The 27,961-nt window shown below is 43.9% G+C and overlaps 2 protein-coding genes across 5 annotated transcripts in view; both read left to right on the forward strand.

Annotated features, from left to right (window-relative positions):
• The window catches only part of LOC137541564 (small ribosomal subunit protein eS21-like), a 235,382-nt gene that overhangs the window by 20,659 nt on the left and 186,762 nt on the right, over positions 1 to 27,961 (forward strand). The gene's annotated exons all lie outside the window — the stretch shown is intronic.
• The window catches only part of RBBP8NL (RBBP8 N-terminal like), a 105,454-nt gene that overhangs the window by 18,838 nt on the left and 58,655 nt on the right, over positions 1 to 27,961 (forward strand). The window contains exon 1 of one of the 3 annotated variants that reach the window (XM_068262889.1): positions 6,944 to 7,042. The exons of 1 other annotated variant lie outside the window; for it this stretch is intronic. The gene's annotated coding sequence lies outside the window, so the exon portion shown is untranslated. Of the gene's footprint in view, positions 1 to 6,943; positions 7,076 to 27,961 lie in introns of those variants that run through there. One more of the 3 variants, XM_068262891.1, reaches the window with a different exon arrangement.

Below are 27,961 nucleotides of genomic sequence, written 5' to 3' on the forward strand. Positions count from 1 at the left end.
TCCCCGAACAGTGACTGGAGCATGTCGAACGTGATTGGGCTGGCTACTGTATTATGATAGCGTTGGGGTCTCTTCGCCTTAGCAAATTGAAGAGTGGTGGCAGTGAATACACTCTATTTCCAGCGTGAAATTGATATTTTTAGTGTACCGATCGTACATACAATTGGGATTGTACATGTATGGGCACCTCTAACCAATCTTAACCGTTTACTACACACACAGTGAATTTGAAGTCTCTAGTGCATGGGACCTGCATGGCAACAGTGGCCTAGTAATACGGATTGGTGAGTGATTGTCACATTACATATTGTCGACAGCGTTGCAACCAATCTTTATTGCCCGTCTGCTCACCGTACTTCCTGCTAATGCTAACAGGAGCAGATTAGACGGGATTGGCACGCCCTGTCACATTAACCTTCTTCTTCTGACGATCCAGCAACCGGTCTTTATTGCCAGTCTGCTTACCGTACTTCCTGCTAATGCTAACGGGAGCAGATTAGGTAGCAGGATCGCAGGGCTGGATTGTCACACATGGACTGCTGTAAGTTTATTGTGGACAGATCTGGCATTCCAGAGACCACAGGGTAGGGGGAACATGTGTTTGTGGGTGGGATGGATGGAAATAAGGTTGGATGTTCAGGTTATTTGTGGACAGAGGGCTGTGAAGTGTGTGAAGCAGGTGAGCAGGGGATGCTTATCTGGCAGCATGCTGTGGCCCAGGGTTAGGTGATATATCACCAGGTGCAAGTAAAAGTAGGAGGGAGACAGTGAGCAAATGTGAATGGGATTTAAATGTTTGTGAGGTTTTTGAGCTGCTGGGGGGAGAGAGAGATTTCAAAGAGCTAACAGTTCATGAAAAGCTGAGCAAGGTGAGGAAAGCAGAGCAGGTGAAATTAATATGGAGTGTGGTGCATTGGGAGGATGCATGTAGCAATGCAGCTTGTAGATGTTTGCAGACAGGCAGAACATAAGAAAAAGTGCAGTAAACATGGTAAGTGTGTATGATTATAACAAGAGAATTTCCAACTACTAAACAGTTTATATGAGTATGCAGGTAGTTCAAGCAAACCTGTGTAAATAAAGAAGCAGATTCTACTTGGCTGTGCAACATACAGGGGTTGGACAAAATAATGGAAACATCTAACATTTTGACATCATAATCTTTGAACATGTTTTAAGCAATCAAAACTTGACATATGTTAATTTTTTTTGGTTTATTATTTTTGTTATTTGATATGTTTAATTAAAATAATTGTTTTTTCCAGATATTTAAATGGACTCCGAGCTCTAAAAATAAATGAAATTGGTACTTACCTGGGGCTTTCTGCAGCCCACCATAGGTCGGGTGGTCCTGGCTCCTCTCCTGGTCCCTCCGCCGAATACTGCACCAATTTCGTTTATTTTTAGAGGTCAGGGTCCCTTTAAACCAAAGTTGGTAATTATTTATAAAAATGCCAGATCTCTCAGACTTTCAAAGAAGCCAGATTGTTGGTGCTTGTATGGCAGGCGCTACAGTAACAGAAACTGCCCAAATGCTTGGCATTTCAAGAGGTACTGTTTTAAAAGTAATGACTGCCTTTGAAAGAGAAGGAAAAACGTCCTCAGCAAAGCACAGTTGTGGCCGAAAGTCGAAGTTGTCTGAGAGAGACCGTCGGACTCTAAATCGAATTGTTAGAAAAGCTCCCAAGACCACGGCTCCACAAATCACTGCAGAGCTGGATGAACACCTACAGAACCCAGTTTCCACAAAAACTGTTCATCGGGAGCTGCCCAAAACTGGATTCCACGGAAGAACTGCAATTAGAAAACCTCTGCTCTCAAAGACAAATGTTTCAAAGTGTTTAGAGTGATGTAGAAACCACCAGAATTGGTACCTCGAGCAGTGGAAAAATGTGATTTTCTCTGACGAATCATCATTTACCTTATTGCCGACCTCCGGCCAAGTGTAAGTTTGGAGACAGCCGAAAGAAGGATTTCATCCAGACTGCCTTCTCCCAACCGTAAAACATGGCAGGGGTTCTGTGATGATCTGGGGTGCTATTTCTTGGAATACCTCCGGGCCAAAGATTTCCCTTCATGGAAGATTTAACAGCCGAGACTATTTAGGAATTTTGGGCGACCAAGTTCATCCTATGGTTCAAGAACTGTTTCCAGAGGGGAATGCCATCTTTCAAGATGATAATGCCCCAATGCATACAGCTATAATTGTTAAAGAATGGCACATTCTAATGATAATGATCAGCCATGTCAGACTAGGAGCCTAGCAAATTTTAAAAGGAAATTGGTAATGAGGACCTTCAGAGTCTTCTTTTATTTTTTCTTAATACCACTACATATTTTTGTATTGTATAATTTGTCATAATATTTGGTGGTGTTGAAAGTAGTGAGAATTTTTAAAATTACTCAACTGAATTTATAATCTCAAAAGCTTTATTAATCCCTAGGTAGCACAGTAAAGGTTGTAATAAAGTGTTTGGCTTATGCAAACTTTGCTTTAATAAAACTTAAAGGTGAAAAAAAGAAAGTGCTTGATACTGTTTGGACCTGAATCAGACTATCCCTCTAAACTAAATGGAAAACTGAGGACAAAACTGGTCAAATGGGCTACAACTTTGAAGCAGGTAATAACATTTATGGAAACTAGTGATTATTGCGTGCACATGACAACAATATCACAAGTGCTTCACAAATGTGGCTTGCATGGAAGGGTTTCTAGGTAAAAAGCCACTTTTCAAGAAAGTCCTACAGGGTTCACTTTCTCAGTAGAACCTTTTTAGAATGCACCTTAAATATTAAATAAGACCGAAAAGGTTTTATGATCAGATGAGGCCAAAATCAAAAAATTTGTCCTCATCACCAAACTGTAGATTTTGTGAAAAGCCAATATAGCTCATCATTCAAAGGACGCCATACCTACAGTAAAGTGTGGCGGCATCATTTTGTTGGGGTGTTTCTCTGGGGCAGTTGGCAGGATATGAGGAAAAATGATGTAGCAAAATATAGTCGTAATTCTTGAGAAAAACCTGACCTGATGTACACAACCAGAATCACCACAGTGGCTGAAGAAAAAAGGATTAATGTCCTTGTGCGGTCTGGTCAGTGCCCAGACTTAAACTCTACTGAAAATCTGTGGATTGACTTTTAGCTTGCTGTCCACCAATGGTAACCTAACCATCCAATCTAATTGAGTTACATCAGTTCTGTGAAGAAAGGTGGACAAATATCAAGAATTTTCGATGTACTCAAATGGTAGAGCATTCCACAAAGTACTGACGGTAGGGAATCTGTCACTCATATCAATGAGTAGAGGTAGGTAGAGTGTGTGCACACTATCTGGTAAATGATAATGTGACACGACAGGAAACAGACATGTAGATCGAGCTTTTCTCCTGGCGGACTTAAAGCACCAGAGCTGCAGCCACTAGGACGCGCTCTATAGGCAGTAGCAGTTTTAGGGAGTCTTGCCCAAGGTCTCCTCACTGAATATGTACTGGCTTTCTGAACTGGAAGAGCTGAGATTTGAACCCAGGTCTCCTGTGTTACAGGCAGAGCTCTTAACCAGTACACTGAGTACCTCTTCATCAAGGAATACAAAAGCAGAACATGTGCACACTTTAAAGCCTCTGGCGGTTATTGCTGCTGCGGCTTGATCCTGCACATCCCCAGAGACTTTATGCTAGGTACACAGCATACAATTTTCTGGCAGATTTACCTGCCAGATCGATTTTTCCCCTACATGTCTGATCTAAATCTCAATTGATTTTCCAATCGGTTTTTAATCATTTTTCCATAGAACTGAATGAAAATCAAATGGAAAATTGATTGGCAAAGCAATTAAAAAAACCCATTGAAATTCAGATCGGGCTTGTTGGAAATAATCGATCTGGCAGATAAATCTGCCAGAAAATTGTATGGTGTGTACCTAGCATTAGATTATTAGTAAATTCAAAGATTGTATGAATTGAGATGGAGTGCCGGTGTACTGACACTCTCTTCTGCCTACGTCACTGCACTGTGTGACATCACATGCACGCTCAGTGTAGGAAACCGTGATGGGCAGTAGAGAGTGTTCCCACACTGCTCTATACTTACCTCACCCACCTCAGTGATTCTGTTTTGCTGTTTTGTTTCCATAAGTGTTGCTTTTTTTTAACTTTCTCTTGGTTGTTATAACTAGTGCAGCTTCGGCCTCAATTTATTTTTATTTATTTTTTTGTGGGGGGGAGGGGGCACACTGGTTAGCTGGTGGGCCGATTTGGGTAATCAAAATCGATGTTTGTATGGTGAACTTTAGATAATTTTTACTTAACACAAGTGATATAATTAAGGCTAAAGGTGGCCACACACCATACATTTTTTAAAATATCTGTTCAATTTAAAGAGGAGCTGTTAGGTATAAGGTCTCAGAGAAAATAAACACGTATATCAGTAGCTAAATATTGGCTGTACTTACATTACATATGCATTTCACTGTCCACGTTTGGACTTCACAGAATTTTTATATAGTATTTGCAGAGAATGATGCTCCTGACAGCTCATGGCAGGTTCCATGTTTGTCTGTCTCCTATGAAGCCAATTGTGATGTCATATCCTCCCTGCTTCCTGATGATTCGACTCACAGAAAAGCTCGTACTGAATAACAGTACTGTGCAGTGAATATTAATTAGCCATGTGGCTAGGAACAATAGCGGACTCCTGCAGTGTACTCTGCCTGGAGATTTATCAGCTCTGTTAGCTGGACATGCTGTTGTAACTTGAGCCTACTTCTCACTAGCAGCAGAGGGGAGGGCCCCAGAATCCTTTGCTGTATGGTATGCGGCCTCTCGTCCTTTTTATGGGCTTGGGAATACAGAGCCTTGCTGTCAACACACATCAAAAGTAAGAGAGATTTTTAACTTCAGTATTGCCTTTTTAACTTCCTTCTAAACTGTTTAACACAGGAGAATAGAGGTTTAAATTAGCTTTTGTAGCCTGTCAGTTACTGTTTAAGAATTGCAATCAATTTTTCTGACTGATTGTAACATTTCAAAAATATGACCAATGTACCACACACCTATGTTCAATTTTTTCCTCAATTATGATAAAAATGATTGGAAACTCAGAGAAAATTGCTAGGGTGTGCATATTAATACATTAACAATCCAACACACACCATACAGTCCTTAGTAGAGATTGAATAGAAATATCTGGCATTCTGGATCAATTTAAATCGGAAAAAAAACGGGTAATCCGATCGGATTTTTCAGTCGAATTAAAAAAAAGCTTTCAATTTTTTCGAGAGATACGATCGTTTTTATCGAATTACTGTAAAATCGGATCATTTTATTGTATTGTGTGTGGCCACCTTAAGGCTAACTAGTTCAGCAATGATGGGATCAATGTAAACATCGCAAACAGAACTCAAAGGCTTTTAAAGGGATACTGTAGGGGGGTCGGGGGAAAATGAGCAGAACTTACCCGGGGCTTCTAATGGTCCCCCGCAGACATCCTGTGTTGGCGCAGCCACTCCCCAATGCTCCGGCCCCGCCTCCAGTTCACTTCTGGAACTTCTGACTTTAAAGTCAGAAAACCACTGCGCCTGCGTTGCCGTGTCCTCGCTCCCGCTGATGTCACCAGGAGTGTACTGCGCAGACACAGACCATACTGGGCCTGCGCTGTGCGCTCTTGATGACATCAGTGGGATCGAGGACACGGCAACGCAGGCGCAGTGGTTTTCTGACTTTAAAGTCAGAAATTCCAGAAGTGAACCGGAGGCGGGGCCAGAGCATCGGTGAGCGGCTGCGCGGGCACAGGATGTCTGCGGGGGACCATTAGAAGCCCCGGGTAAGTTCAGCTCATTTTCCCCCGACCCCCCTACAGTATCCCTTTAAGCAGATCAGATTGTCCAAATGACAGTGCTTTTATTGAAGAAACATTACCTACAGATGTATTTGGCTAGTTTGCAGGTATGCTTTAATCCTTACTTGCTAGCAAGCTGCTCCAGTATGGACAGATCACAGACAAATCATTCCAGTCCCAAGCCTGTGTCTCATGACTCCACAAGCGAGGGGAGGGTGAAAGAGGCAGGAGGGAGAGAAACACTGTGTGCGTAATTCCTTATTTTTAGCAGCTAAGCATTGTTGCAGAGTAGAGCTTGTATTTTACAGACAGGAAGTTTTGAATCAGAATTATTATCCTGACTCAAAACTTCCAGTCTGTAAAATACAAGCGCTAGTTTATTGGCTAAAAACAGTAAGCTTTCAACTTGTAAGCCTTCCTCAGACTCTATTCCTGCTGACTGATAAAGTTAGAACATACAATCAGAAGGAGGTAGAGAGATTTTTTTTGCAAATAAGGTCATCTAGACACATTAATTACAATGGATCTTGCAAGGAGTGCGGGTTATTTATGGGAAATAGATAAGACCCTTGGTTTACTTAACACCTACATAGATCCAGACAGACATGGAGAGTTTTTTACAGACCCTATCCTGCTTACTGTACGCTGCTGGAGCCTTGAAACTGGTAAAATATATGTTACTGAGCGCATTGCAGTAGCATTGCCCATGGTTATACTGTAACTCTTATTACATAAAAACTGACAAGGAAAAAAATTCCTTTTCTTTATTTTAGTCTGCGCAGCAATAAATTGTGAATATCACTAAGGGGCTGATTCTCTTGTGTAGACACCAGAAACCCATTCCATGCTCTCTTGTGCTCGCTATACCTACGTGCCTGCAGCTTCCACCTTCGTCTCCGCGCAGCCTCCACCTCCAGCTACAATCGTATCTCTGTAACATCCAGCACCATACAAGTTCTGCAGCTTTGTTGAGAAACAGCAGAACCGGTCTGTCCACTCCCAGGACGGCTTGCCTCGTTCCTGCTGCAGGGATGGAGGAACTTAAACCTGTCCAACTGGTTTGTCAAAAAGAAAGGAGAGAGAAAAAAAAAACAAGAAAAAAAAGACAAATGTATTTTATTTGTGAGATTGGTGTCTATGCGGACGGCTGCCGGGATCTTATCTGTGTTTTAGGATCTGTCGCAATTTCCACGTGGATGCCAAGGTGAGGGGTACAGGAGTGGTCTGGGAAGCACATGTAAGTGACATTGGTTGTGTGTTTCAGAGTCACAGCAAACAGGAGTGATAGAGGCTCTATACCTGGGTAGGACAATTGTCTAATCTCCAGTTATGGATAAACTATATTGCTCACATCTCTGCATTGGCTCACTAACTGTATAGCCAAGGCAAGAATGACAGGGTGTGCAGTGACTGGTATAGCTGCACAGGACCTATGTGATCAGGGGACCCCAAGGTGACCATGCTCTCCTTCATTTATCACTTTATGAGCTGTACCAATTTTATGTTTTGTTTTTTTACTGCTGTTTAAGCCCTGTTTGTGCCTCTGATAGGCTAACACTCTGTAAGGACACAATATTTTAGTGCCTAGGCTCTCAACACATGAGTAACCCTGGGGGGGGGGGGGGTACTTGGGATGGGGTCAGGGCGTACTTGAATCCATCATTGTCAGTCTATAACAGTGTATTTTGTGATTGATCACAATTATAAATTGTGAATAGAGAAGCCTGAATAAGTATTTTAGCCAATTAAAAACATAAAGCAATGTTTCAAAAAGCAGTTATGCACAAACATAGAGTACTCTTAAAGAAAGAAAATAAATAAATATATATATATATATATATATATATATATATATATATATACTGTATATATATATATATTTCAACAGGTACCTGAGAGTGAAGCATGTGGTTTCAGCGTTCGGCCCCATAACAGTAATGTTATACTGGATGGGGCTCGTAAGGGTACTTTTCCCTCCGAGTTGGGACGACTCAGTGGGGGGAATAGTATTTTACGTCACTGGAGATTTGAGCTGCAGCAAGAGCTCACCCTGTGCCCAGCTCACTGGCGGCGTGCATATATGTACGTACGCCCTGAGAGGGTGTAATTCACAATAAGGGGGACTTTGCAAACACCATCTTTCATAAAGGGGTACCTGCTCTGAGAATGTTGAGAAACACTGTTTTAGTAGACTTAGCAAAGCATAATCTGGGTGCCATCATTGGCTGAGCATAAGTGTCGGACAATGATCTGTCTCCTGTGTGTGACAGGCTATATACTGGGCACACATCATGCAATCTTCACTTCAGATCCTACTTTTTACCGATTGAGAAAATTATGGTATCAGACCAATATTGTATCACTGCTATCGTTCCAAGTGCATGTCTTTTGGATTCATTTTTGATCAATATCCATTCTTCCATTCTGAATAATCCGAAATCTGATCAGAATTAAAAAAAAAATTGCATAGGTGTGTACACTAGCTTCCTTCTATACCTGGTCAGTGTCAGATCTGATTATTGATCATAAGTGACCTCACTTAATCTTAAGTGAAAATTGCATGGTGTGTACCCAGCTTTCGTCTCTCAGTCATTTTCAGTGTAGATTGCCTCTTGCGGCTGTCAGTACTCTCTAGAGCAGCCTGACCAGCTCTGACTGCAGAGATGTCGTTTAGCAGGGGTGTAGCAATAGTAGCTATAGCAAGTGCTAGGGTGCCCTGGAGTAACGAGGGCCCAGGTGGTGGTCCTATATGTAGTCACTACACTTACTCTGTGTTCCTCCACCCTTTGACTTTTTTCAATCACTATCTCTATGTACAAGTTCTTAGTACTTAGTACTGTATATTGCATGTAAGTGTGCTTTCTATGGTTCCCATGTCTGGAAGCTGTTAGGTTGTGTTGTTTTGTTTTCTGTGTTTTTTTAGCTTGCTTTTCAGCAGATATGATAGATAGACAACAAGGACAGCGTAGATATCATGGTGGTTTTTAGCTAGTTCCTTAAAAAAAGATTAAAATAACTTACAAGAAGTCCAAAGTCAATTAGTTTATCAATGCTCCGTAATGGGGTAGATGTCTTGCACCTTATATCTGCCTGGTGCCATGGTGCGGTTACCGGCTTCCGATGGTCGGGAAGCGGCATCAAAATTGCCTCACACTGTTGGCATGCCAGCAGTCAGGGCCGGTTCTCTCATGAAGCAAGGTGAAACATTTGCATCAGGCGCAGAGATTTCAGGGGCAGCATTTTTTGTACTGTGTGTACCTTCCTGAGGAGGAATGGAGTGGCTGAGGGTGAGCAGTTTGTTTGTCAGACTCACAGCCAGCCACTGTGCTATTGTGCTGAGCTGCAGCATGTCCTGTGAGAACATTAAATGAAGCAAAGTAAATTGTTGGGTGCTATGCGATCATTCCAAATCAGGTGTGGGGGGCGCTTCCTCACAAGTTTGCCTCAGGCAGCAGAAAGTCTAGAACCGGCCCTGGCAGCAGTCTCACAACACGTTTCGGCGTACTTGCCCCTTCATCAGGCATATTGACCTGACGAAGGCGTAAGTACGCTGAAATCTTCACCATTACAGTGCGTTTATAAGCGGATTGTCTTCAACATCTTGTAAGTGCTTTTAATCTTTTTTACGAACTATGAATAAAAGGTAATGCCCTATTGGACCGCTCCTCTGCTTTTATTTCTTTGCTGTGATGTGTGATTGGAGGTGGAGTTTGAGAAACAGCACAAAGCAGACTATCTAGTGTGCCTTTAGAGCATACATCATCTACCCACCCTCAGCACATCATTGTGGATTGTTTGTTGTGTAAGATAAGTGAGATATAAAGAGGACCTGTCCTGTTTTCACACCAGTCTTTAGCTGTTAAAGTGGACCTGAACTCTTGCATAGGACAGAAGAAAAACGTAGAAAAATCCACCTTGTATGTACTAAGAGAGTTTAGCCTGTCTATTTCCTCTCATCTGTGACTATTCACAACTGTAATTTTATCTCTCAGCTTTGTTAGCTGACTGCCTTGGCAGAGTAGTTGATTTGTAAACACAGAATGTTAACCCTATGTCTGTTTCCATGAAAGCAGGAAATAGACACACTGCAGATTTACTGCAGGCTTTTTATCCACTTTAACAAAGAAATGTTTTTCTTTAAAGGTTATTATGCTGCTGTATATCTTTTAGAGCAGAGAGGTAGTTCTGAGTTCAAGTCTGCTTTAAGGTATTTTTATATTTACCTCTGACGAGGGCAGCGTGATGGCCTTCCCCAGCATACAACCAAATACTGACACAATGAATGTATTCCTTCTAATAACAGCCAACAAAAGGATTAGCATCACCCATGTTACTCATTCCTGCAGGGCTGGCTCTTCTTTGCCGCCTGTGTACACAGGACAACTGCAGTCACAAGTGTCACAGAGGAGCTTACAGAATAATGTGCTTAACATACAGCATCACAGAGGAGCTTACAGAGTAATGTGCCTATCACACACCACACAGCGTCACAGAGGAGCTTACAGAATAATGTGCCTAACACACACAGATACACCACACAACATCACAGGGAAGCTTATAGAGTAATGTGCCTATAACACTCACACACCACACAGCGTCACAGAGGAGCTTACAGAGTAATGTGCCTATCACACACAGCGTCACAGAGGAGCTTACAGAGTAATGTACCTATCACACACAGCGTCACAGAGGAGCTTACAGAGTAATGTGCCTATCACACACAACGTCACAGAGGAGCTTACAGAGTAATGTGCCTATCACACACAGCGACACAGAGGAGCTTACAGAATAATGTGCCTAACACACACACACACACACATACACCACACAACGTCACAGGGGAGCTTACAGAGTAATGTGCCTATAACACTCACACACCACACAGCGTCACAGAGGAGCTTACAGAGTAATGTGCCTATCACACACAGCGTCACAGAGGAGCTTACAGAGTAATGTGTCTATCACACACAGCGTCACAGAGGAGCTTACAGAGTAATGTGCCTATCACACACAGCGTCACAGAGGAGCTTACAGAGTAATGTGCCTATCACACACACCACACAGCGTCACAGAGGAGCTTACAGAATAATGTGCCTAACACACACACACATACACCACACAACGTCACAGGGGAGCTTACCGAGTAATGTGCCTATAACACTCACACACCACACAGCGTCACAGAGGAGCTTACAGAGTAATGTGCCTATCGCACACAGCGTCACAGAGGAGCTTACAGAGTAATGTGTCTATCACACACAGCGTCACAGAGGAGCTTACAGAGTAATGTGCCTATCACACACACCACACAGCGTCACAGAGGAGCTTACAGAATAATGTGCCTAACACACACACACATACACCACACAACGTCACAGGGGAGCTTACCGAGTAATGTGCCTATAACACTCACACACCACACAGCGTCACAGAGGAGCTTACAGAGTAATGTGCTTATCGCACACACACACACCACACAGTGTCACAGATGAGCTTACAGAGTAATGTGCCTTTAACACTCTCACACACCACACAGCATCACAGAGGAGCTTACGGAGTAATGTGCCTATTGCACACACCACATAGCATCACAGAGGAGCTTACAGAGTAATGTGCCTATTACCCACACCACACAGCATCACAGAGGAGCTTACAGAGTAATGTGCCTATTACACACACCACATAGCATCACAGAGGAGCTTACAGAGTAATGTGCCTATTACACACACTACATAGCGTCACAGAGGAGCTTGCAGCAGAGCAATGTGCCTATAACACTCACACACCACACAGTGTCACAGAGGAGCTTACAGAGTAATGTGCCTATCACACTCACTTGTGCCTCTCTCTCTCTCTCTCTCTCTCTCTCTCTCTCTCTCTCTCTCTCTCTCTCTCTCTCTCTCTCTCTCTCTCTCTCTATATATATATATATATATATATATATACCACTTTTGCTATGCTTATCCAAGGTCACACAGGAATAGCTGTTTACACTACATTATATTATTATATCTAGTCATAGTAATTTTATGACTTATTTAGCTTATGGTATTGCTTGTAGAATTAGAGATGTCATGTGGCTGGCTGCTGTGTCGGTTGACAACAACAAAGCCCCAGGAAAGTGAAACTCCACTTTCACTGACATTTTGCTATAAACATGTACCGGTATATTGGGGCTGGCTGAACAAATGCTTTGTAAGTTAATGTTATGAAAAATGACCTGTACATTTTAACTACCACCCAGCTATCAATTTTCAGAACTGACCGTGAGCCTGTGTTGTTGTGGTACTTTTCTAGTCTGGAACCTGTACTCTGTGTTGCACTAATGTCTAGTCAGCCCAGAAATATGCCTATTACTGCAAGAGTAATCAGCTAATTGGGTAAGGAACCATTGTTGCTTGTTTTCTACTCCTGTGTAAACTGAGTGACTGCCAGGAAGCTGTGAAATGTTGGGGGCATCAGATATCTGGCAGATTTGTAGATCTTTTGTGAGAATCAAAAGAGGATGACCAGACGTCCTCCAAAAGGAGAATGTCCTTTTTTTTTAACATGGCTTCTTCTGTCGTCCTCGCATTCCAAAAATGTTTTAAAATCTCCCCCTTTTACAGAATCAGGAAACGTTTTTGACTGCAATGTATGATTCTGCTGCACTCTCCACTTACCACTCTCCACTTACCACACAACGGGCTTGATTCACTAAACCATGATAACTGATATAACGGTCGTGCTAGCGATTTGCACATGTTATAACGCACATAACGTTTTTGGGCGCAGTCATGAATTTTCACACGTAAACAAGAATTTCCGCATGAAAATTCGAGATTGCGCACAAAAACGTTACGCGCGTTATAACGCTCGCAAAACGCTAGCGTGACTATGATATCGGTTATCACGGTTTAGTGAATCAAGCCCAACCTGTGAAGAATGAAACTCCACATATTAAAATACAGTCTCAGCTGCAGAAATCACACAGACATCCCCCCGGTGATAGTGACCAGGCTAGTGCTCTCATAGCACACCCCACTTCCCCAGCAGCTCACAGGAATTAAACCACCTCTGTAGCCAGGTGGATAAAATGCTTTTTTTTGGAAATATGGGTTGCTTCCACGTCCAAAGTTGTATACAAGAAACATTTCGTTCAATCCTTTAAAGAGACTCCGTAACAAAAATTGCATCCTGTTTTTTATCATCCTACAAGTTCCAAAAGCTATTCTAATGTGTTCTGGCTTACTGCAGCACGTTCTACTATCACCATCTCTGTAATAAATCAACTTATCTCTCTCTTGTCAGACTTGTCAGCCTGTGTCTGGAAGGCTGCCAAGTTCTTCAGTGTTGTGGTTCTGTGATGCATCTCCCCCCTCCTGGCCCCTCTCTGCACACTGCCTGTGTATAATGATCTCTTGAGATACAAAAGGAAGGCTGTATACAGCCTGCTTGTGTATGGATGTATTTTCTATGTGTGGACATACTGTACATCAACCTACTTCCTGTTTTGGTGGCCATTTTGTTTGTTTATAAACAAACTTTTTAAAACTGTTTTTCACCACTTTTAATGCGGCGAGGAGTGGCGAAATTGTGACAGAGGGTAATAGGAGATGTCCCCTAACGCACTGGTATGTTTACTTTTGTGCGATTTTAACAATACAGATTCTCTTTAATTTTGCCGTAAAAGCTCCAAAATAAACTATTAAATAACAATAGCATAAAATCTTCAGATAAAATAGCCCATATATGCATATCAATTGCAGTTATACGACCAGGGTCTAATGACTGCACGTCACAGTGATATAATAACTGCGGTGTCCATCCGGGCGTTCAGTTAGAAACTCGTGGCCCCCCTCTGGCTCTCTGACTCCTCCCACAGGTGGCTTTTTCCCCCTCCAGACTCTCACTCTCCCGGCCGGCTTGTGTTATGGCCCATACTCACGGGCGAGAAATGTGGCCTGTCGCCAGCACACGTGAGCGTGTGGGCGACAGGCCGGCGACAGCTTCTCGCCAGGTCCCTCCGCGTACACACGCGGAAGAGGGACCAGCGGCAAGGCGGAAGCTGTCGCTGACGTTCCTCCTCCCCCCGCCGGAAGCTCCATGTACCTACATGGAGGTTGCTGTCGCTAGTCCGCGTACTCACGCGGACTAGCGACAGTTGCGGCGGGGGGGCAGCGGCGACTGTCGCCATGCGATTGAAAGTTTCAATCGCATGGCGACATGAGCGGCGGGCGACAGTTCGGGGTGCGCGCGTGTGCGACGGCCCATACTCACGGGCGACCTGTCGCCGCAATACGCGCGCGCCGCGTGTTGAGGCGACAAAAGTCCCTCGTGAGTATGGGCCATAAGAGTGATTATGTCAGATGTGATAGATACTGAGACTGAGTAGCCTTCGGACATTCTTGATTCATCTGCGTGACATTACATTACGTAGAGGATGGATGGACATTGCTGGACTCAGAGAAGCACCACTACTGCTGCCCTCATACTCTACTGCATATACAGGGGATGGAAACAAGGGGGGGGTGCTGCAGAACATGGGAATACACCTCCCAACCCGGGAAAGTCCCGGCCAAATCGGGACGGTTGGGAGGTATGCAGAAATATTACTTATTCTACATCAGCTTTTAACATTAGCAGCCATGTTGTTGGCTACCGAGGACATATGTCCGGCCAGCATTGTCGATACATTTAGATCAGGTTGATCGTGCTAGGAAAATGTTTCATATGTTTTTGTTTCCCTCAGCTTTTTTTTCCATACAACTGTGCAGGAGGTTATTCTGCCGGGTAAGAGACGATTTGTTGTCACACTGCAGGCAGGTGAACGGAACCCAGTGTAAGGACAGCAGGAGCAAAAGGATAAATGGCCTTTTGTCCGTTGGTCATTAAATGAAGCAGAGCGTCTGGCCATGCACAGTGCGTTACAACTGGTTAGGGATAAGCATGGCATTCTGAATTACCTCTTTCACATCAGAATTTTGCAATTTTAAGTAAAAATTTCATAATTCACAGAATTCCATCAAGTACATTCCAAAAGTTACGTGAAGTTATGTTCATCTAATGCACAAACCTTTTTTCACATACATAGCAAAAAATATGAAATGAAAAAGCAAAAGTTCAAAGCAAATTTGTATCCTTTTGTAAACTATTTTGCACTAACCATAATTTATCTTATAGTTGGCACAAAAATAGATTTCAGAATAAATTACTATTTCACAATGGAAACTTGGAATCTGTAAAATTCAAAATTCATTTAGAATTCCATTCGAAGTTTCAGAATTTCAGCTGACCACGACCTAGGACTAGTTATTATCTTTGCTATTCATTTATGGTTAGGGTTAGGCATGGGGGGGGGGGGGGGTCCTTATAGGGTTAGGCATTAGTGGTGGTGGGGGGAGTTGTCACGGTTAGACAATGGTGGGGGAATTTGGTTACGGTTAGGCAGTGGTGGGGAAGGTTCAGTTTGGATTAGGCATCGGTAGGGGGTGTCGGTTAGTGTTAGGCATCGTTTAAAGAAGGGCTTGTGAGAGAGTATGATTAGATTTAGCAATAATAAAATATTGATAATTTTACCATATATTCTACTAGTGGCTATTTGCAGTGCCCAAATGTCAATATGACCTCCACTAATATCGCTTCAGTCGTGTTCCATTTTTTTGTGGAGTTCAGACTCAGACCTGACCTGGCTCAAACCTTTCAGAAACTTTCCTAAGTGAGAATCTCACAATTTAGTGGTGCATCGTTCGTACTGCGATGTCAGTCCTTACTGAAAGTGCATAAAGAAAGTGGCTGGGAGAAGTCACATTCACATGCACATGCATATCATTGTGTAGAGTATTAAAGATGCTGTGACACACTTTATTGTCTATACTGTCCCACTACTACTTGTGTCTAGAATGAGGTGGTAGAGAAGTGTCTGCATGAGAACCAGCATAGTCTGACCTTTAGACTTCGGATTTTTAGGTCTAGCCCAAGTCTACATCGTGATTCTCTGAGTCACCTGCTAAGCTCCTGGTGTCTTTCATTTCTCTAAAATTTTCTGCCGTCATCAGGACTTTTTATAGCCTCAGTGGTGCATGTTCATGTGACATATTTGTTCTCTGAATTTTAGGCCCAGTTCAAATTTTTTACTGTGGGGTCTCAACAGTCAAACCCTTGCAACCTTGGGGCCACCTCACCAGTGTTGTTGTCAAACTAAACACAGTAACGTTGTAACAGTAGCTGAAATTACAACGACAGCGACTGTACAGCACTTTGTTATTCCACAAAATCCACTGGGGCAGATATATCAAGACCCATACAAAGAAATCTAAGGCAAAAGCTGAGCAATTGTCCAAAGCAGCTAATTAGAGCAGCCATTCTCAACCAGATTCCCCAGAACTCCATGGCATTTTGTCACTTCTGTGAAACAAAATAGTCTTGCCCCTTTTTAATGGTTCAGAGAAGTCCCACTATCTGTGGATTAATCCAATCCATGGCACATCACCAAGCCCTCTTATTCGGCTTTCATGTATGTGTATCATCCATGTAATGTGCCCTTCTCTTTCATAAATAGCTCCCCTGGGCATCAGCTACCCTTTTTCATTTGTTCTTCCTGTTTTCAGCTTCATCTTTCATATGTAGCAATTCATATCCAGGTGCCCCCTGGGGCTGCCACCACCCAAGGTCAGGGCCTTGGTGGCCTTTACAGAAATCCTGCCCAGCACCTATGTAGAGGGAAGGCTCTGGATCCCATAGAGCTGTTACTGTCCTCTTTCCATCCGCTGTCCCCGTTGAAATTATTCGACCAACTGGTGGAACAACCCTTGGGGAGTCCTCAGAAAGCTCTGGAAGCTCTCATGCCCCGAGTTCTTCAGAAGACATCCGCGCTGCACACGTGCAAGCCCTTTATCAACATTCACTCTGGCTGCATACATACATATTTATGCAAAAACCCCACTGGTGAGAATAGAATAGGGGTGACTGTGAACCAGGTTAGTTTCCTGGAAACTCAGTAAAGCACGACAAATGCTCATTATATGTATATTTAGCAGGTAAGAAAAAGAAGGTATTTTTTACAGTGATCTAGAATTACAGATCCCATTCATTCGCCAGAATATGAAATCCACCCAAAGTATTTTTTCTTTCCTTTGAAAAGTTGCATTTGGCTCATTGTTGTGAGATCGCAGCTTTTTGTGAAATTCTCTGGCTCTTCAGGTCTGGCCGGTTCATAAACTGTCAGTGTGGCCCACGTGACTCGCCGACAGAGACAGAACGCAGAGAAAACTCACAGCAGGAAGTAACAGAGGAGTCCAAACTATTTATTTATTTTAAGTATTTATATAGAGCCAACATACCATGCACCGCTGTAGTATTTTGTCTTGTCACTAACTGTGGTGGCTGGGATTTGAACCGGGGACCCAGCGCTGCAAGGCGAGAGCGCTAACCACTACACCACCGTGCTAACCTTTCACACAAGAGAACACAGCTGCCAGTAGAAAAGATTTTTGCCTGAGCCGATCACAAGTGATGATCTGTGAAGAGGAAAATGTTGCTCTAACGCTGCTGCATTGTATTGTGAAGCTCAGGGCCCAGGCTGCTCACTGTGCTGCATTGTGCATAGTGGCTCTCTTTTTTTTCCCACAAGCTTTTTAAAAAAAGTAATCATGTTTCCTGCTAATGAGATCCAACAGCCGGGCCGCACCCTAATACTGGAAGAGCAGGGTTTGCTGTCGCAGGCCTGTACCGCTTGTATATACAACAGCATTGATTCAGCCCTGCTGTGTGTGTGTTTTCCGGGGTGGTTAGATTGGCAGCGTGACAGGTCTGTTTGTGTGTCGGACACAATCTACCAGCTCTGCACACATGACTGATTCACAGGGCACTTGTCCCGGGCAGACCTGCCTGTGCCCATTCCTGGTGCTCCAGGTTCCATGAAGAGTGACGACACGCCAGTCACTGCCAGGATACCAAACAGGGAAAATGTCATGTGGTCTGTCAGATAAGATCACGGGAAGCCTCTCCTCTCATTTTATATTATATTATTATCATTATTACCACATAACAGAACTTTCATGTCATACTAGTGTTCCATTTTAAGCTGAGACTTAAAGAGGAACTTTAGCGAAAAGGGGGGTGGGGGGAATAAATCAATACATTGCAAACTGAGAAGTTAACCTCCTGAGCGTTACGCCACTCAGGAGGTTTTGCATCCTCAGAGTCTCCAGTATAAATCTATTGAGCCTGCGCAGTACAGTCCGATGACGTCAGCGCGCCGGCGTGGAACGCACAATGGAGCGCAGAAGAGGCCCGACCAGGTCGGGTCGGCCACCGGAGACCACCGGGAGCCTGCGGAGCGGCGCCGAGGGCACCTCCTGCCTGCCACGGGCTGGAGGAAGCCCCAGGTAAGTGGATTGAGGGCCGGCGCTACCATTAAGGCAAAGGAGGCAGCTGCCCCAGGGCCCCAGAGCTTGTAGGGGCCCCCAGTGGCTACAAGAGGAAAAAAATTTCAAATCGGCCTTATAGTTTTTGAGAAAATCGATTTTAAAGTTTCAAAGGAAAAAAAATACACATTTAAAAACCTGCCAATTTTAATGGTTAATAGCAAATCCACCTTAAATGCTAGAAACCTTAAATTTGCAGGATATGTTAAGGAGATCATTAGGAATAAGAGGAAAAAACAATTTTTCAAAAAGACCTTATAGTTTTTGAGAAAATCGATTTTAAAGTTTCGAAGGAAAAAAGTATACTTTTAAATGCGGTAAATGTCACTTTTAGTAGCAAACCTAACGGTAGTGTAATTTTACATGCATCAAACGAAAGCGCAATAAATTTCCTGACGGGGTTTCCAGGCGGTCTATACGCAGCCGCAGCGCTTTGGCCAGGGATCGCTATACAGCCACAATATGGCTGTATGAAGATCCCTGGCATTTTTTCCTATTTTACCAATTTTTTTTTATGTTTAGAGTGTGGGAATTTTTTTTTTTTTAAATTATGTGGGTCCCCCCTCCTGAAACTTTTTAACCCTTTGTCCCCCATGCAGGCTGGGATAGCCAGAATGTGGAGCTCCGACCGATTGGGACTTCACACCCTGACTATACCAGCTGCAAAAAAGGTCCCCTAATGCCGATTTTTGTTCCGGGGTATATGTTGGGGCCCCCCCAGGTTTATTTTGCCCTGGGGCCCCATTGTTGCTTAAACCGGCCCTGAGTGGATTTGGATTTTTATTTTTTTTTAACTGTCCCTGAACCTTCCCTTTAATCCACAATCAGCCTGAACGTCATCATATTTACTGCTGGGAGACAAAAAAAAAACTAGACAGCGCCAACTGCCATTATTTATAACACACCCTCTAAAAACGTGATAGGCTAAAAGGTTGGGTTTTTTATAGATATACATATCCACAGAGGGAGATACTGCTTGCTTGGCAGTTGGAATAAGCTGTTATTTCCCACAATGCAACACGGTTTACAGACAGGAAACTTTCAGGACCTGTACCCTGACATCACATTATGGGAAGGGTTTCACTTTCACCACAATATCAGCAATACAGACTCCCCTGTTGATCTATTTGATACATTGAAAAGATTTCTCATGGGAAAAGGGGGTATCAGCTACTTACTGGGATGAATGTTCAGTCCTTGGTTACAGTTCCTCTTTAAAGTATATCCGAGTTGAAAATAAAATGATGGGAAAAACAATTGTATCTGTCCTCCTTCTCCTAAAATGCCTTTTTTTTAGCTATCCCACAGTTTTATTTTATTGTTGTCTCTGCTCAATGACACCTTCATGGAAGTATGCCAGAGCTCAAATCTATGAATTATTGACCCTTTTTATCTCTTTCCTGCTCTCAGAAGCCATTTACTGACAGGAAAGTGTTTTATGGCTATAATTACTTATCATTGAGGGTTATGCTATAGTCTGACCCAGAACTCTTTCAGACAGAGAAAGACAAAAAGGAACACTGCATAGTTATTTGTGTGCTAGGCACTGTACATACACATGTCTATCTCATCATATCACATGTCACCTCGGTTGTCCTTTAAAGAGTAACTCTGAGGAAAATGTACAGTTAGAAGAACTCATGTTTGCTCACTTCTTATCTCATGTGTTTTCCTGCAGAAGTTACTAAAACAAATCAATATGGCTGCACTTCCTGTGTTGGGATAATAAAAAGAGCTAGTTACTGGTGAGAGGGTCAGCTGGATAGCATAATAGTAAGGCTGTTGCCTTTGATGTGGTTTTTGAGCGTTTGACCAGGATTTGCATCCCGGCTCAAGCTCAACAGTAAAGATTCTTTGGGCAAGGCTCACTAATGATCCTGGTCGCCTGTGGAGCATGTCCTGAGTGACTGCAGCCCTGAAGCGCTTTGAGTCTGCCGGGAAGAAAGCGTGATATGTGTTGTTGTTTTTTTTTGTTTTTTTTTATGTAATTCTACTCCTTTGCTGTTTCTTAAAGGACACCTGAAGTTAGAGCTATATGGAGGTTGCCATATGTATTTCCTTTTAAGCAATACCAGTTGCCTGGCTGTCCTGCTAATCCTCTATCTCTAATGCCTTCAGCCATAGCCCTAGAACAAGCATGCAGCAGATCAGGGGCTTGATTCACAAAGCGGTGCTAACTGTTAGCACGCCTGTGAAAACCCCCTTAGCACGTCTAAACAAAACTTTATGCGCGTAAAACTTTACGCGCGTACTGCACAGAGTGCAGGGTGCTCCGTGCGAAGTGCCTATTAAAGCCTATGGGACTTAGCGCGCGTAAAACTTTGCGCGCACAAAGTTTTACGCGCGCAAAATTAGCGCGTGATCCGATTGAGAACTCCGGTGCTAATCTACTTAGCACCCTGGTTAGCACGTCTAAAGACTTTAGACGTGCTAAGTAGGTTAGCACCGCTTTGTGAATCAAGCCCCAGGTGTTTATGACATTATTGTCATATCTGACAAGATAAGCTGCATGCTGGTTTCTGGTGTTATTCAGACACAACTGCAGCCAAAAAGAGCAGCTGGGCTGCCAGGCAAATGGTATTGCTTAAAAGGAAATAAATATGGCAGCCTCCATATTCTTCTCACCCAATGTTGTCCTAAAGTAAAAAAAACAGATCCTCCAGAATCTCCCCATGTCCTTGCCAAGACCACTGCGGATTCCTGTGACCCTCATGAAGAGTGAAAGCACTCTCCTCTTTATGCACAAGCAGCTCCTGCTTAGTGGCAGGCATAGTACAGCCCGCTGGTACATAAAGAGGTGTGCGGATCATCAGATATCTGACAAGTTCTTGTTGGATTTCTTTTGGAAGGCAGTTCACTGTACACACATTAGATTCTCAGCAGAGCCGGTCGTATCAGTCTATCTAGGTTTGTCACCGCTGCCACAGCGCCTGCCAAAAGCGCACCCATCCGCCATGCAAGCATGCACCCACCAATCACGTGCACCCGCCTGCCACACGCGCGCACACACACATGCCCGCCCACTCAGCTGGCCGGCCCACCTCCTGGCCTGTCTTGCATCCTGTCCCAACGGCTGTGTTGGAGCAGGACATCCGCAGTAGCGCAAAAGCACTGACACAGGGACATGGGATGCAGGGACACTTTTATTTTATAAATAGAGATATGTATAAATGATTTAGTCAGTGTTTGCCCATTGTAAAAGCTTTCCTCTCCCTGATTTACATTCTGACATTTATCATACGGTAACATTTTTACTGCTAGCAGGTGATGTCAGTGGAAGGAGCTGCTGCTTGCTTTTTTGGCAGTTGGAAACAGCTGTCATTTACCACAATGCAACAAGGCTCCCACAGTGTGATGTCAGCACCATGGTCCTGACATCACACTGTAGGAGGGGTTTCACCACAATATCAGCCATACAGAGCCCCCTGATGGTCTGTTTGTGAAAAGGAATAGATTTCTCATGTAAAAGGAGATATCAGCTACTGATTGGGATGAAGTTCAATTCTTGGTTATGGTTTCTCTTTAAGTGGCCAGGAGCACCACAAACCGGCACCAGCCATCAGTATTGTCGGATGGGTATATAATGACAGCTAGAGAGCTTCTCCTAAAGGCCCTGTTGCCAGGAAAGTTTATGGGTTAACTTTGTTTATGCCAGTGTGAAGATAAATAGTTGAGGTTAGGTAAGAGGAGCTTCTAAGGTTAGCATTGTGTGTCACAATAGGCTAATTATTGTTACGCTAAAGGTCTGTACACAGGCAGCAGTACTGTAACCTGCAGAGACTGGGACTTCATCCCTCAGGAAACAGCTTGATGGCGAGTGCTGTACAGACGCATCACTAGCCTCTAGACTAGCAACATGTACTGTTGCTATGAAGAAGGAAAGAGGAATGGTGGTGCAGTGCATGACATAGAGGCATGGAGCAGTAGGTATAAGGGGGGCAGCAATGACATCTGGATCTCTCTGTGATGCATAGGGAGCGTCAGGGCGCTATAAAACATTAGATTCTCACCAGAGGTGGTCCTGAACCATCTAGCATGTGCACAAGACTCAAGTTGGGTATTTTAGGGGGCTAAAGTTAGTGTTAGGGTGACTTTATTGGCTTAACGTGACGTGAAAAGCTTAGTAGAAATCAGATAGTTAGTGTTAGATTTGAATTACAGACATTCAGATATTAACGAGTAAAACATCTGATTTGAGATGGCCCGAATGGTTCGCATGCGAACTTATTTGCGCGAACATCGTGGGTTTGAGTGCGCAATTGAACGCAAACTTAATGCAAGTTCGACCCGCCCCTTATACTACATCATTGGGCTAAACTTTGACCCTCTACATCATAGTCAACAGACACATGGTAGCCAATCAGGCTGCACTCCCTCCTGGAGCCCCCCCCCCCCCCCTTAAATAAGGCAGCAGCGTCGGCCAAGTTCTCACTCTGTGTGCTGCAGAATTAATGAGAGAAGGGAGAGAGGTTGCTGCAGAGATTAGGGAAAGCTTAGTTAGGCTCTTGTTAGGCTTGTTAGCTTGCTCCTTGATGATACTTATTGCTAAAAAGCACCCCAAAACAGCTCTTTTGGGAGCTAATGTTCTGGTGATCTGTTTTTTGTTTTTTTTTTGTGTGGCCTACTGACACTTGCATATACAGCCCTGTCTGTCGCAGCTGGCCCTTGCTAATTGCAATACTGTGCCAGGCCCAGCAGTGCCTACCTGTTCACTGCACCTGACCTGTGTGACTGCTGCTGTAATACCAGTCTGTGCATACCTGTTCACTGCACCTGTGTGACAGCAGCACACAGTGTTATATACCAGTCACTGCATACCTGTTAACGGTACCTGTGTGTGTGACAGCTGTACATTTGTAATACCAGTCCGTGCATACCTGTTCACTGCACCTGTGTGTGTGACAGCTGCACATTTGTAATACCAGTCTGTGCATAGCTGTTCACTGCACCTGACCTGTGTGACTGCTGCACATTTGTAATACCAGTCTGTGCATAGCTGTTCACTGCACTTGCGTGACAGCACGCAGTGTTATATACCAGTCACTGCATACCTGTTCACGGTATCTGTGTGTGTGACAGCTGCACATTTGTAATACCAGTCCGTGCATACCTGTTCACTGCACCTGTGTGTGTGACAGCTGCACATTATATTGATATCAGTCCGTGCATACCTGTTCACTGCACCTGGGTGGCAGCACGCAGTTTTATATACCAGTCACTGCATACCTGTTCACTGTACCTGTGTGACTGCACATTGTATTAGTCAAGTCAGTGCATACCTTTCACTTCACACTCCCCCCCCCCCCCCCCCCCAATATGGACAAAACCGGCAGAGGCAGGCCACCCGGCAGGTCTGTTCGAGGTCGTGCTGTCATGACTTCGTGCAGCCCTAGACCAAATTACAGCGTTCAGAAGGTACGTGCCATCAACCCCCAAGATTGTCAGGATGTAGTCGACTATTTAACACAGAACACCTCATCTTTCGCACGAAACCGTGACCTATCTTCCTCCTCCTGCTCAGATTCTGGCACCCCACTTAACACTCAGTCGGCAGCCATCAAAGTGTCATCATCCCAGGGCTCAGCGGTGTAGAAATTGTTTGTGTGTCTGCCTCAAATGAGAGCAATGCCATCTGTACTCTCTGCCACCGAAAATTGAGCTTTGGAAAGACCTGCGTAGGGACAAATTCCTTATGAAGGCACATAATGACAAAGCACAAACTGCAATGGGATTGCCACATGAGGAAAAGCAGCACACAAAAGCTGCTCTGATTCTGGCACCCCACTTAACACTCAGTCTGCCGCCACCACAAAAGTGCCATCATCCCAGGGCTCAGCGGTGTGGACATTTTTTTGTGTGTCTGTACAGTCTGTACAATCTGTCTGTAATACAGTCTGTGCCCATTCCCTGAGCGTGCATAATACAGTGTGTGCCCAGCATCTGAGTGTGCATAATTCAGTGTGTGCCCAGCACCTGAGCGTGCATAATACACAGTGTGCCCATCCACTAAGTGTGCATAATACAGTGTGTGCCCATTCCCTGAGCGTGCATAATACAGTGTGTGCTCAGCACCTGAGTGTGCATAATACAGTCACAGTCTGTGCCCAGTACCTGAGTGTGCATAATACAGTGGGTGCCTAGCACCTGAGTGTGCATAATACAGTGTGTGCCCAGCCCCTGAGTGTGCATAATACAGTGTGTGCCCAGCCCCTGAGTGTGCATAATACAGTGTGTGCCTAGCACCTGAGTGTGCATAATACAGTGGGTGCCTAGCCCCTGAGTGTGCACAATACAGTGTGTGCCCAGCCCCTGAGTAGGCATAATACAGTGTGTGCCCAGCACCTGAGTGTGCATAATACAATGTGTGCCCAGCCCCTGAGTGTGCAAAATACAGTGGGTGCCTAGCCCCTGAGTGTGCATAATACAATGTGTGCCCAGCCCCTGAGTGTGCATAATACAGTGTGTGCCCAGCACCTGAGTGTGCATAATACAGTGTGTGCCCAGCCCCTGAGTGTGCATAATACAGTCTGTGCCCAGCCCCTGAGTATGCATAATACAGTGTGTGCCCAGCACATGAGTGTGCATAATACAGTGTGTGCCCAGCACCTGAGTGTGCATAATACAGTCTGTGCCCAGCCCCTCAGTATGCATAATACAGTGTGTGCCCAGCCCCTGAGTGTGCATAATACAGTGTGTGCCCAGCCCCTGAGTGTGCATAATACAGTCTGTGTCCAGCCCCTGAGTATGCATAATACAGTGTGTGCCCAGCACATGAGTGTGCATAATACAGTGTGTGCCCAGCCCCTGAGTGTGCATAATACAGTCTGTGCCCAGCCCCTGAGTATGCATAATACAGTGTGTGCCCAGCACATGAGTGTGCATAATACAGTGTGTGCCCAGCACCTGAGTGTGCATAATTGTAGCAAAAAAGAGTGGTGTACTACCCACCCGACAGCAGGGATCTGTTATGTGATACTGTTATGCTTACTCAGGAGCTGCTAAACAGGTTTAAGAACATGCAGGATAATTCACCGCCTATTAATCTGTGCAAGACTTTTTGTCTGTTTCAGTTAACCTAATTTTTATCCAGAAATCAGGATATTATGTCTTTGTGACTAATAATGGTTTTCATGTAAAACGTGTTGAGATGATAATTGCAGATATGGCATATCTCTTGTGTATCCCCTGATTACAGATAAAAAGTGATATCCAGCCACACATGTCCCAAGTGGGCACACGTAGAAGATTACATTAAAGAGACACTGAAGCGGAAAAAAAAAATTATGATATTATGATTTGTATGTGTAGTACAGCTAAGAAATAAAACATTAAGATCAGATACATCAGTCTAATTGTTTCCAGTACAGGAAGAGTTGAGAAACTCCAGTTGTTATCTCTATGCAAACAAGCCATTAAGCTCTCCAACTAAGTTAGTCGTGGAGAGGGCTGTTATCTGACTTTTATTATCTCAACTGTAATTGAACTGCTTACTTTTTCTCTGCTAGAGGAGAGGTCATTACTTCACAGACTGCTCTGAAAGAATCATTTTGAATGGTGAGTGTTGTGTAATCTGCACATATTATAGAATAATGCAATGTTAGAAAAAACACTATATACCTGAAAATAAAAGTATGAGAATATTTTCTTTGCTGCTAATCTTCTAGTAATTATTCATAGTACACAACCAATTCATTATATCATATATTTTTTTTCGCTTCAGTGTCTCTTTAAGTAATATTAGGTCTGTCCATCCTAGCTTGAGACAGTTGCAAGAATCACTCATGCAGTAGCACAGCAGTAGCAGATGCAGAGGATGTGACTGCACCAGGGTCTCTGGACCAAAGCAATTGTTTTTGGCACAAGGGGGTACCTGTTGCATATCTGCAGTGTAACTTTGTGGCTAAAGGGAGCCGGGGACCTGAGTTTTTGCTCGGCTAAGAGAAGGCCAATCAATCGGTTATCATGTAGCTGAGCTTTAAATTTAGTTCTGCTATGATTGGAGCTGCACGACAAGCATTAGGGACAGCACTCAGTTTGGTACTGATTTTGGGTGCATTGTAGCCAATCTCATATATTGTACTGGTTAAAGATGCCACCTTTGATGTAGGAGACCCGGGTTCAATCCCGGCTGGAGCTAGTTACCTATTCAGTAAGGAATCATTGGGCAAGGCTCTCTAACACTGCAGGGTGGCCTATTGAGCGCATCCTTAGTGGCTTTGAGTCCGGCAGGAGTTAAATGTTAAAACGGACCCAAACCAAAAAAAAAAATTTTTTAAATATCTTTATTTCAACTTTTTTCAAAATATAAATAGCATACAAATACAGTAAAAAAAATCTAAGAAAATAGTCTCCAAATGTTTCCTATACACAGTGACCTATCACTAGCTTACAATATAATGCTAGGTACACAGCACACAACTCTCTGCCAGGCTCTCTCCCAGACCCACCCGCCAGATAGCTTTTTTCATGCTGTAGGTAAATCTAACAGGAGAATCCAACAGAAAACTGAACGGCGTGCCCCCAGCACAACAGGTGTCCTTCCCCTTCCCTATAGATCTGTTTCATATTCTAATGTCATACCTTCCACCATGTATATGAATTTATAGCACTGTGTCTTTTATATGACCTTTCTCGTATCTTAAGTTCCTATAACCCCCACACACAAGTGCCAATTCCCACCATACAAGCCTCCATTCACTTCCCTCTCCCCCCACCCCACCCCCCCTCCCCCAAGGGTCAGTCCGTCTCGTTCTTACTTTAACTTCTCCTTATTTCTTAATTCCTGTCAATCAAAACCCCAGGGGTCTCATCTCATTCCGATTTCTTCCTCATTCTGTCGTATTCATCTGAGGTTTTGAATTCAAACCATTGCCTCCATCTTTCCTCATGTCTCCCTGTATCTCCATGTACAAAACTAGTTAATTCCTCCATCTTCCAGACCCTTTCCAGTTCCACAAACCATTCCCAGACACTTGGGCCTTGTGACGATTTCCAGTGCCTTGCTATGAGGGTCCTTGCTGCATTAATCAAGAACCCCACCAAAGACCCCTCATATTTCTTTGATGGCCACTCATTGCTATGTAGTAGAAAAAAGGCGGTGTCATCCGGGAGTTCCTCTCCCGTTATTTGGGAAGTATAGTTTTTCACAGCCTCCCAGAACTCTCGTATTTCTTTGCACACCCAAAAAATATGTAATATATCTCCCTTTTCCTTTCCACACCTCCAACACTGCGCTGAGGTACCTGGGAACATCCTACTCAGCCTCTCCGGGGTGAGGTACCATCTAGCAAATATCTTATATCCTGCTTCCTGGCCCCTTGTAGATATAGATGACTTGCTTGCCATTTTAGTTATTGTCTTCCACTGTTCCTCAGTGAATGGTCTTTCCAGGTCCTTTTCCCAACCAGCCCGCACTGAGGCCACAGGGTCTTCTGTCCCATTCAATAAGGCATATATCTTTGAAAGGGTCCTTCTTTGTTGGCCCCTTCCCCTACACATCTCTTCAAATGGGGTATTTTTCTTGCTTAGGGCCTCTTTAGTACCGCATCTTTTCAAAAAAGATTGAAATTGGATGTGGCTCCATTCATCTAGTGTTCTCCTCTCCTCCTTCCTTTCCAACTCCTGCAAGGGGACCCATTCTCCGTTACTCACTAGATCTCGGGCTATTAATTCCTTTTCTCCCCTCCAATTGGGATAACTACTTGGGTGTATTCCTG

Source organism: Hyperolius riggenbachi, chromosome 12 (genome assembly GCF_040937935.1).
Source record: "Hyperolius riggenbachi isolate aHypRig1 chromosome 12, aHypRig1.pri, whole genome shotgun sequence".
Classification (NCBI taxonomy): Eukaryota; Metazoa; Chordata; class Amphibia; order Anura; family Hyperoliidae; genus Hyperolius; species Hyperolius riggenbachi.